General features: G+C 42.3%; 1 protein-coding gene across 1 annotated transcript in view; it reads left to right on the plus strand.

Moving 5' to 3' along the window:
* The first annotated feature begins 230 nt into the window (after positions 1-230).
* SLC6A1 (solute carrier family 6 member 1) overlaps positions 231-12,405 on the plus strand; it is a 43,530-nt gene continuing 31,355 nt past the window's right edge. The window contains exon 1 of the mRNA XM_015874826.2: positions 231-359. The gene's annotated coding sequence lies outside the window, so the exon portion shown is untranslated. The remainder of the gene's footprint in view (positions 360-12,405) is intronic.

The following is a 12,405-nucleotide window of genomic DNA, read 5'->3' on the forward strand; positions in this document are numbered from 1 at the left end:
GGCTGCAGTTCCTAACTTTGCATTTCAACTTATAGCAACTCAGGATGGGACCACCTGACCCCTCCGGCCTCACCTGGCAGGTCCTGCTCGGAGGTGCCGCCCCCGCTCCGTGAGAGTACACAGGCACCGACCCCCCATCGCTGCTCAGGGGCGGGCAGGGGGCGGGGAGGGGCGGTGCGCGGTCGGCCCCGCTGCTGCGCGGGGAGGGCGCGGCGGATCGGCGGGCGCCGAGCTTTAAATGAACATTACTATCGCTCGGGGTGGGCAGCGCCGGTGGCTCGGGCCGATTGGCGGCGTTAGCGGCGGCAGCAGCAGCAGCTCTTCACTCTCATCTTCTTCTTCCTCCGCCTCCGCGGCAGGTAGGGTGTGCGCGCTGCGTGCCAACTTACAGCCATCCTCGCGCGCGGTCCGCGGGCGCACGCTGAGCGAGGCGGTGGGATGCAGCGAAGCCCCGCGCAGGTTGCAAGCAGGAGGGGGCTGCAGGAGGGTGGGCAGGTTGCTGCTATTGCTGCTGCTACTGCTGCCGCCCCGGGGAACGCAGCACAGCGCGGGGTGGGAAGCTGATCCCGCGGGCAGCGCTGCGCTCCGCCGCCTGTTGCCGCTGCGCTGGAGGCGTTCGGGTGCTTCGTGCCTTTGTGATCGCGCCGAGGTCGTTACGGTTTGATATTCGCGAGCTTGCGATTGTGCACGCCGTCTCCGCGGTCAGAAAGGCAGAGCGGAGGTCTGTGTCGAGCGCGGGGGTCTCTAAAGCGCTTTTGCTCGCAGAATGAGGAGCCCTTGTTTCACCGGAGACCTCGACCTTATCCTAATAAAAGTTATTTCTAGGAGGTGGAGTGTTTGATTTTCTTTCGTTTGATGTTTAATTTTTCTATGCTCTCCGTCTGTAACACAGCCCTGGATTTGCAGAGACGAAGTGCCGGTCTGCCACTGTGTTTCTGGCTTATTGGAAATGGATTTGAGGACCTAGTTATAATTCCAGTGCACGTATTATCTTTGCTCAGTTGCTTTAGAACTCGGTTCGACTGTGTTTTCAACAGAGACGAGTGAACTTTAAAGGAAATGAGGTCAGGCATAGATTGCGGGCATCAAACCCCTTTCAGGTCCCAGAAATAGCCCCAGAAGTAGCGTGACCCGTTCCGTTCTCTCCGCTCCGGGTCTCTCTGGTTTGTACTTCTCACTGCGATTCCTGGGTTCATCGAGGTGGTTTTAGCTTAGTTTAATGAAACAAATCTGGTTTCTAATGTGATGGCATTAGGTACCCTGGTGAATTTCTGGTGGGGACTGTAGTGGGTCTTAAAATAACGAACTCTGCTTAGCACGAGCTTTTCCTTTGTGCTTTTGTAAGGCTTCAGTTCGTGCAGAAGATGATGGCTGTCAGGAAGCATCCATAGCAGCTGTTTAGGGGAAAATAATGTGCTTGGATGTGTATATATATATATTTAAAATATATATATATATACAGGAGAATGTTTTATATCTCATTCTGTACTGGAAACAATGGAATTCTTAAGTTATTGACCATCACCTAAAGTCTTCAAACAAGAACTGACAAATATTTATCTTGGAGTAAATGGGTCAGAAGATAACATCTTCCGTTGGACCTCTTCTCCTGTATTGGCCAGTTTGGGTTGCTAAGTAGCTATGATTTCTAATCCCAAAGTAAATGATGTCATAATGACATCACCACGTCCTTTCACTTGATTGATTCTCATAAGAGAACAGTAATGAGATTTGATATACATGTCCCATCTCTTTAATATTCTTCCTCTGCTCCAGGGGATTTCCTGACCTGCCTGGCAGATTCCAATGAATCACACTGAGCTCTAGTAAAAAGACATTGCTCTGGAGACTGAACTGAACGTTAAAGGGACAGTGGCTGATTCTGGTCATTTCAAAATCTGAGGAACTTGGCAGCTTATGCTTTCAATGTGGAACTCTAGAAATGAAGGGCAGCAATAGAAAACCTGGAGTTATTAAGTTAATGTGCAAGTGCTAAAGGAATTTGAATTTCAGGTGCTTGGCTCGTTCAAATTGACTTTAATTGGGTATGTGGAGTTCAACCCTTCTCAGAATCAAGTTACTGAATGTATGTAAAGATAGATGCTTTAGATGGGGTGGGGGAAGCAGGAAAGTATAAGCTATTATCTCCCTTCAGTTGCTAAAATAAATCTCACTTATGAGGGTACAAAGGTGAGATCAATGAAATGGCCGTGTTTTGAGGTGTTATACTATAAACATTGCTGTCACAGAAGACTCCTTGTGATGGAGCTCTAAATCTCTACAGGATGTATAATGTGTGAGAATCTGATGTTCTGTCTGTCTTCTGAGGTTAACGGTATGAATTATGTCATTTGGTGTTGATCAGGGGTTTTTGCAGTTTGTCTTTATCATGTATGTGTTCATGTGAGCCTGGGTCTGCCCAAGTGTTAGGCAGCTGTGTTTGTGATAAGTAGCCGTATTGTGGTAATTGACTTATTCGTGCCCAGTGAGTTTGAAATATTCTAGATAGTGCTGTGTGAATCTCAGTGTTTGATGTGTGTGGAAAAGGGGAAAAACAATTGTCATGTCTGTCTTATTGAACATATAGTTTTGGGTGAAGTTAAACACCGAGTCTGCTGCTTATATTCAGAGGCTGCACTAATCTCATTTGTTTCTTGAATGTTGTGGGTCACAATAAACATACTGCGGAAGTAAACACTAATTTCTTAGCAAGCAAATTGATGGTTAATGTATTTGCTGAAGGTATTGATTGCTGATGTGAAGCTTCTATTATTGCTGAAGTACCGCAGCACTGATGGCACTGCTAAGTATCGGGGAGTACTAATTAAACAGAGCACCGTGAACAAGTGAAGCAGGAAGGTATTGGGGGAAGAGATTTTTGCCTCTATTCGTCATGCGTAAGTGCAAGCCAAGCTACGGATGCCAAAAGGAAATTTCTAAATAATGTGTAAGAATTCTGCACTCATCGTCCTATCTGCAGTGACAAATTTCCATGAGCTTTAGATGCTTGCTGGGATGACTCAAGTATGAACAAGTGATTTGGAAAAAAATATTATCTCTGAAGAGAATCCATGGTGACAATTTCTTTTCAAGTTATCTTAAGATTTTCTCCTTACCGTGATTTCTTTTAACTCAAGCTTGCATTGAATGTTGGAAACGAAAAATGAATTTGGACTTGAGGACATATCTGTGCCTTCCAACTGCACGTTCGATGGTCATCTGTGACATTTGCATGGTTGTGCTTTTAATACGGTGACATATTTGGTTACATAAAATGCAGAAAACTGTGCACCTCAAAGCCTTTCTGAATGCTTATACTGGAAGGTTGATGCTGCAGTCCTGACCTCTTTGAACAGGCGATGACAGCACAGATGAGGCCAAATAGAGAAAGGCAGCGAACGCTTTCACTGTCGTGACCGATCTCGTTATAAAAGACAAGGTCAGTCACTGTAGTGGCTCTTCAAGTAGTGGATGAGGCGACGATGTCTTTTATTGTACAGAAAGCAATAGGAAATTCAGTCCTCAGACTTCTGTCTATTCTAAGCTATGTTCAGATCACAGGTGAAGTGTTTGATGTCTGTCTCGATGAAACAACAGAACTCCTAGTGATTGTAGTGCAATGTCTTGCTCCTCTTCTTCGAGAAGAATGTCCTTTGGTTGTCAGTGAAAGGATAGCCGGTATTTCAGCCCTGATGTCTGCTTTTGTCATAAGCTCTGTGTGAGAATGGGCTGAAATACCAAGTGGATTACAGCCTTTTTTGTTTTCTGTTTTAGAAGACAGTAATGCGCATATTAAATCCACGACCTCCTCAGGCTAATTGTAAGCCTTCTCTAAGGGCAGAACCAGCAGTTGGATATTTGAAATGTGTTTTGTTCTGTTTATTTAAAAGGCGTCCTGATGAGCAAATTCATTGACACCTGGATCTCCTTTACCAGTGAATGATTTCTGCCAGCTGTATAGAAAGTGCTGTTTCAAGAATGCAAACAGGATTTGCTCCCTGATATGAAAAGAAATAAAACTGTTTTCAAAAGAGCATCTTTGTATACGTGTTCTCAGTTCTGAAGGAATTTGAAGAAGAAAAAAAACATAGTATAACATGAAAACAAATTGCTAGTTTCCAGGAAGGAACCCTTAGGCTTTTCCCTTGGATGTATTTTGCAGTTATTTTAATTGTCCAAGATCTGACCAATACATAAGCTTGTGGATGCAGATGATGACCACATCCACAACAGAGCTGATATAATCTGCAAAGCTGGTACTAAATGTTGCTGTCAGTTGCAGTACTGAAGCTGAAACAATGCTGGCATGGGTGGTCATGCTTTGGATTTACTCCAGGAACAAATGCAAACCATTTGCATTTAAATTCTAGTATTTCCACTTCGCTTCTCTGATCGGACTTAAACATTCAGAAAATGCGACTTTCTCAACAGTAATTCTGCATTGTATTGAGTTAATTAGTGCTTTTCATTACGAAAGATGCTATGGGGAATGCACAGGGCATAACAGGTGCAAGTCCTTTGGCTTAAGCTGTAATTGCTGCACTGCTTTGAGTAATCGCTTTGGTGTCTCAGAAGTCCTGTATTTGTCTTACACTGTAGGAATTCCAATGGGCTGCTGTTGCCTGTAGAAATCTAAAGGTAATAAAATAAACAGCAGGTATCAGCCTTAAGTTCTGGTGGCTAGCACTGTATATTAGATATGGACAGCTTTAAATTAAGCATATCTGGATATTAATTGTTCTGAAAATACATTGTCCAAAAATAGGCAATACTTCAGAATGATTGATAATTTGAAGTTGGAGGATCATAATTAATATCTTCATATTTCTATATTTAAAGAGTTGTGATGTATTGTTAGCAAAATTAATGATGATTTTAGTCTGAAGTGCTGTCTTACAATAATCATTGCGTGAAGCATTTTTCTGGATTATAACATCGCTAATTAGACATTAAAATAATTATCCCTGCCCTGAGCAGGGGAATTGGAACTGGGGATCTTTGAGGTCCCTCCCAACACAAGCCCTCCTATAATGAAAGCACAGAGTGTGAAATAAGCACTTCTGAGGGTAGCTGTATTCATTTGCTTTCCAAGCAGTGCCTGCACATGTTGAGGTTCATTCTGTAACTTTACAGAACTGTGCAACAAGATCAACATCTACCAGAACAGGAAGGGAAAACCAAGTCAATAAATACATCTCAAAATTTTCAATGTACCTTTTTGGCTACTGATCAATGTGTTCCTTTCTGTACAAGCTAAAAATTCTTCAGTAAATTGTCTGCCTGATCTTGAATTTTGCTTGTGCCAGAAATTACTGTTTGTTCCTCCCTCTGAAGATAAATAACAAGTAGGTGTATCTCAGGGAAGTTCTCTCAGCATATTTATCGTGTCGGTGCAGTTGTTGGAGAGGAGGGACAAAGTTTGCACAGTTTGTGCAGTCACCTTTCTTCTAAATTGCAATTTGCCCTTGAAGATCAAGGGCACCTATCTGCCAGCACCCCTTCATCAGGCTGAAGCCTGGAATTGCTTAATCTGGGGGTTCTGTGGGGGTGTAGCTCAGGGGGATGCACTTTCTTCTTGCATCAGTGGTTTCCTGTGGAGGTGGTGTATGTGTGTGGGAGAGGTTGGTTGGTCAGGGCTATTTTTTGCCTGGCCACAGTGTAGTGGAGATTCGGTCTGACAATTGATACGCTGCTTGGAAAGAAAATATTATTCTCTGTCTATGTGATATTGCTCTTTAACACATCTCTTAATTTCAGGCTACGACAACTGTTTCCTCACTGCATGACTGTTTTCTCAGTGAAACTGAGATGAAATGAGGCAGCTGTTTTAAAAACAAATATCACAGGAATAAACATGGCCTCCAGTTGTGGTTACAACAAGGGGGCACTGTTTAGTATTCTTTCCTTCTCCATTGTTTTTAAAGGCTAATGAAAGCCTAAGGAGATGAGTTCATAAGCCACACTAGCACAAATCCCTATCATTGCGCTGATGATGAGCCTTGATAGTGGAGATTTTTTTGGTACGTGCTGCATCTTTGTTGCCTTCTGTAAATGCTACATGTAGCAGGAAGGGATAGACAGTGACACAGATGCTTTAATTATTCGATTACATTTCCTAACCTCTGGAATTAAAATTAATCTCAACTGTGCTTTTACATTCTGAAAGAATATCGTTCCTCATGAATCTCTCTCGTTGCACCTGATAGCTGAAGGAATTACTAGGTGAGGGCATGAGCTGTGTGTGCAGCTCAGGAGGCTTTCAGGTGGCAAACAGTGCTGTGCTCCTATTGTAATGGTAGCTATAAACATTTAGTAACTTTCCTTAGTGTTCAGCATATTCGTTTAATACTGGTGGAAGTTTTGTTTTTTGTAGAATCTAAAATACTCATCACATATATTTTAAAGTCCCTTGAAAGTGACATCAGTTCTTCCTGAGATACTGCCCTGCAGCCCAGAAGAACAGGACCTGCTGGGCTTCTCTTGTGCTTCTCTGATTGGGATGCAATGTTTGCTTGGAAACTGGAGTATGGCAGCAAGGGAAAGGGGGAGTTTCCAGCAGCAGTGAGCCTCTTGAGACCTGCTATTTCTTCTGCTGAAAGAGGCTTCGTGAAACTGGGCTTTGCTGATCTCAAAGTGTGGATGTTTACTGAATAGACAGGGGTTGTCGGAACAGTATCAGCTGGCATCGTGCATCTCCCTGAGATGTCCATTCTGGAGTCTGATCTTGCTTCTGACCTTGTGTGCCTTCAAAAGCACCAGTTGTCCCAGACCTGGCACTAAAGGTGGCTGGTGTAGTTAAGGACAGATTGTGTTCAAGACACTTAAATCTTCCTTTCTGAGAATGTTGTGAGCATAATTAAGCCAAAGTGTAGCTGTGTAAACTGTGTTCTGTGGCCTGATGGTTTCTGTCAATCATAAGGAAGCTTACGATGTGCCTTTAATGTTTCTTCTTAAGAGCCCTGAAACCCTCCAGTTTCAAAGCATTTCTGTTTGCACCGACCTATGTGTATTTCAGGGGGATCACTCTTGCTAGCAACTTATGGAAGATTTGTCAAGGGTCGTTTTAATAAACTAGGTTATTTACTTCTGCCTGAAATTCCCTGGTTGGTGACCAATGGGAACTTTGTATTAAGCTGTGCAGAGCATAATGAAGTTGCTGTAGTGCTTTGATGTGGAAATGCCTACATACATTCCCCCCACACTCCACAGTAGCAACTGTTTTTAAAAAATAAAAGGTGGAGGGAGTGCTGCTATTGACTAAAAGAGCTTCCTGAAAGTATCCAGGGATGGTTTTACATCAACTAAATACAGATCGTAATGTGAAGACTGTAAATTTTGATGATAGTTCCTTAGAACTTTAATTTTGGACGTCATAAAAACTGGTAGTCAAATTATTTTCTTAATCTTTTCTTAAGGTAGTTACAAATGCAATCATTTTAACTACATACATATGGTATCAAAGTAATTAATATTGCAATACATGTACAGTAAGATGACCTACTCCAAAGCCATTCTTCATCAGCAGAGTTACTGAGCTGACTTTTTTTTTGGAATTAAAAGGCTATAGTGAACTGGCACTGTATTTGCCTCACTTAATGAATACGGTTATATAAGAGTTGCTTCCCCTTAGCTGATTGAATTGTATTTCCCATGCCACTTCTTGCTTTCCATGTTGCTTATAGATTAGCAAAACAGGCTTTGCTGTATTTTCTGCTTTTCTTCTTGTATCTATTCTTCAGGCTTATTAGCACAAAGTAGCTTTGAGCCATGGCTTGGACACCAGAGATTCTGAAAGCTTCAAATAGCCATAATAATGGAGCAGGATGAAGGATGCTGGTCGCCATGGGAACAGTGCATGTGCCACACAAGATAATGTAACTGCTGTGGTGCAGAGATCTGTGCTGCATATTGATTGCAAGATTTCTTGGATTTCTTTTTCATTTTTTGCTTTGCACTGTGTTCCACCCAGCGAGTGAGGGAAGCTTAGCAGCTAGATTGAATCCAGAGAGATTTTGCTTATTTGAAATAAAAAGTTGACTCTTTACGTGAGGAGAGAAGGTCACAGATACTTAGTACTTCAACAGCTTTTCATCATGAAGTTGATGTCAAAACTGTGGTGTTAAACTGGAGTTAACCAAGTCATGGAAATGAGGCTCTCAGGGTGAGTGTCCTGAGTTAGGAGTGACACCAGAAGGCCCCAGGCAGATGCGTGCACCTTGTGTGCAGTGTCACTGCATTGCTGTCTACAGGGCCAGGAAGCCTGCCAGTATGCTGAGACTGTCTTGCATTTTGGTAGTTTGTATTTGCCTTCACTTAAATCATTTTTGTGGCCCTCCTTTGGATGTGCTTTAGCAGGTCCACATCTCTCCTGTACTGAGGACTCCACATCTTGATGCATTACTCTGGATGAGATCTTTCAGTGCAGAGGGACGAGATCTTGCCTTACTGACTGCTGCTTTTGATGCAGCCCACCAAGAATTCTGGTGAATACCCTTCCTCTTCTTTGCGGAGTCTTATGGTGTTGGTGTCTGTAAGTCTATTGTGTTGGTCACACAAATTCCCAGTTTCAAGACTGTGTTGCTTTTAATTGAGGCAAGAGCTGAGGTTATAGTGTGGTATCTTTTCAACATTTTTTGTTTTTTTTCCTCCCTGAGTAAAAGCATTGGGAGGCTGCACTACAAACATGAGAGACAGGATCTGCTGTAGTCATCTTGATTGCCTAGTATATTAAGTTGATGTTAACATTACATTAATATAATATTAGGTGACTTGTTTGAACTACACCAAATTAATGCACTTGGATTCTATGGGTGCAGGTCTTTTTAGAAATGCAGCTGCCCTTCTCTGTCCCACCTAAACACACAGAAATCTCTGGCATGCAAGATGGTAGGTGGATTGAATATGTGAATGCCCCAATAATCAGCATGAGTAATTCAGAAGGGAATGAGAATAAATAGTTCTGAAGAAAAGAATGGGAAAGCAAGCCAAGCCTGTGCCTTAAGAGGACTGGGGTCTTTGATGGAACAACGGTAGTTTGGCCTGTAGTTTGATCCCCAGTGTCTGGGCCTCTAAGGAGCAGGGGCAGGGTTCTGCTCTTTATACACATACAAGCAAATGGAGACTGTCTTGGGTTTATCATCCAGAACTCCCTCTTTGAGGGCTGCTACCAGCCATTAAGCCTTCAAGAGGAAGCAGTAATACCTGATCAGGCATAGACACACGTGACAGAATTTCATCTTCATGCCTGAATGTAAAAGAAGATTGATTCTGCTTTGCAGTTATGCTCAGGGGGCTGCTTAAGGAAGATAATTTTCCCATATTTGCATTCAGCTACTCCAAGTGTATCAATTTCCTCTGAGGATGATTTTCATTTTACACAAGAAGAGTTTCCAAGGAGGCGCTACATTTACAAGAGCAGTTGCCAAGGGCCTCCAAGGGACCTGACAGATTTACAGACTGATGACTTACTGCCAGTGCAGTCTCAATGGGAATCTGATTTGATATAAATAAAAAAGAATTGTTCAAGGGCAGTGTCAAAAAGCATATTAGGCCAAGAAACATTGTGGTTTGTCTTGATGTAGTTTCTCTTACAAAAGAACTGTTGCTAGTGATGTTTATTACAGCTCTATGCTTTTTCCAAATTAAAAATGAGCTTCATCACTGTATTTCAGTTCTGTCAGTCTTTGTGGTGAAGCAGGCAGGATGAGAATAAATAGGTAGTTGATGAAGATAAACGTGCTGGGGGAGGTGGGAGTGTTAAATGAAAATTGCTTAATGATTACTCTTTTAATATATAAGAGCGTATAAATCTTAGCCAAAACAGTTTGTTAGTGGATAACTGCAGGCTTGGGGGTGGCCCAGGCGGGCCTTTGAAAAACTCCAGGAAGATAACAAAAATTTTAGTGTCTTTTTTTCGCCCCCCCTTCTATAACACAACTGTTTGCAGATCACGTCTGTGCCAGCACTGGCATTATTAGAAAGGCAACCCCATTCATTTGTTCCTTTGTCCTTTATAGAAGGACTTGCTGCCTTGTCTTTTGGGTAGCACAAAAGCTTTTTTCTTTCTGAGGGACAAATGCTGTCTGAGTGAATCCTGTATGATTGGTTTCATTTCATGAGACCATTATGTTTTCCTTTACTGCTATTTTTGACGCTTCGGGGGAAAAAGATATGCAACAGAAATGCATTGCAAGGGCAGAGCTGCTTATATGGTGCTTTGCTTCAAGTGGTTAAAGGAAAGTGAGATGCCTAAAATATGGCAGCTAAGTATGTAAATACTCATATGTGCTAGTGAAAAGCCACGTGTACAGTGGCTGCAAATCCATTTATGGATGTACTGTGGTTTCCATTATAGTGGAGGTGAGGTAGGGAAAATAATATTCCTTCTTTATAGGTAATAAAGATGTTGCCCTGAAGCGTATTGTATTAAGGCTCCCTGAAAAGCTATTGCAGCTTATTTTTGACGCAGTGTATGATGGGGTTTAATCACGTTTCCATATTGCAGTCAAGATTAGCTGCTCCCTCACTCCATTCAAACAGAAATTGCACCAGTAGTGGGTAACACTGAAAACACAGTATGGCAAAAAAAGAAATATGCAGGAGATTTATGGGCAGTTTTATTCCCGTGGGTGACAGGGGTGTGCATGTTGATGTATCTGTTGTACTTCCCTTCTGGGTAGAATGACATATAATTAATGACACTACAAAGGAATGGCCCCAATGAGGGTAACATTACCTACCCTCTCGTGTCCTCTTTGGAAAAACTGATTGAAACTATCAAGGCCCAACTCCACGCTTGCCTTGCTGCTTGTGGGGCCTTTGGGTCGCATGGGAGGAAGCAATGCAGATTGATGCTGGAGTGGTTGCTGCTTGCTGCTGCAAGAGAGATTGCTCTTTTTTGGACCTTTTGGCTTTAAGGAACAGCCAAGGAATATAACTGGGCACTTTTCATCTTTCATCTACTGTTTTGTTCTACTCGGTCTCCCACTCTTTGACAGTATAGTAAAAAGGCAGTCTGCTGTAACAGATCAAGCCTTTCCCAGCAGGTGAGGAGTCTGACTCTGCTCTCCTTGAAGAGGTTAGCTCTGAGACAAGAGCTTGAAACTGGAGAGCTTTGAGTAGCAGCAGGTAGCTGCCCTGAAGTGCAGCATGTCACATTTATTGCTGGTTTTTTTGCTTGTTTCTGGATTAGGAGCATAAGCCAGAAAAAAAGAAATAAAATCTGAGTTGATGAATGCTGCAGCCATTAAAACAAACAACAAAAGGATAATTAAAAATAGAAAAATAACAACCCACCACACGAAAGACAAATATCAGAAAGAAATGGAGTTGTTGCTTGATACTGTGGAACACAAGAGATCATTACACTCTTGTATGTCAGCCTATCTTGTTTCTGAGAGCAAAATACATTGCTGTCTACGGATATGTTTTCATCAGTGTTGCCTTCATGCACTTCAACAGGGATGGCAGTATAAGATTTATGTGGGTACCATGCATTCTGCTGTACTTATGTTATCACTTGTTACACTGAGTTGATTTCTATGCAAAGCATTATGTGAGTCTACCTGCTGATTTGCTATATTAACTTGTGGTTTTATTCTACTGGGCTACAGTGAGTAATTGGAGGAGAGCAGGAAGGCATTTGCAAGATTTGTGAGAAGTGTTTGTATTTCTGAAGTGTTTGGTTGAACAAGATGTCAGTTGTCCAGCAGTGTTTCTTCATGACTTTTCTATCTTTAGGATGGAGGGTTTACTCATAGCCAGTAGAAATGAGTGCTTTTCCAGGGTTTAGCTGGGGTCTGGTAATGTTGTTAATGGAAAAGCCCAGGGACCTTTGCAGAAAGCTGTAACTCTTCTGGCCTCAGTACACTTAAGAGTAGTTACTGTCAGAGTTCTGTGCATTCAGACATGGTTATGGGGAGCACAAAATAGTGACTCAGTAACAGCTGTGCTGCTGTGGCTTTCTAAGGGGATGTTCCTTATTTCACCAGGAGCATTGCTCTGTCTGGGGGAAGGTGGCTATTATGAAAGAATGCTGCTTCCCATTGTAATTATTTTTTCATAAGACTAATCCAGTCCCTATTACATTGTACTGCTGTTGCTGCCACAAATCTTTGTCACTCCTCAAATGGCAAAATAAAAGAACTTGCATTCAGTTTAGAGCAAGGCTCTGTGATTCATTTGAATGATGGTGGCAGCTTCTTTAAAATCAGAGGTGAAACTATCAGTGGTTGGACATGCAGAGGAATCTGAAAAATACATAACAGGAATATTCTGAATGATTTGTGTTTGAGGATGTCTGAACTGTCTTGCAAACAAATGTCTTCAACATCGCGGTTTATTTCTAGGGAACTTTATTTAGCAGGAGCTTGAGTTATCGCTGCTGTCTAACAGTCAGCGTTCACG

The sequence above is a fragment of the Coturnix japonica genome, chromosome 12 (genome assembly GCF_001577835.2).
Source record: "Coturnix japonica isolate 7356 chromosome 12, Coturnix japonica 2.1, whole genome shotgun sequence".
NCBI classification, from domain to species: Eukaryota; Metazoa; Chordata; class Aves; order Galliformes; family Phasianidae; genus Coturnix; species Coturnix japonica.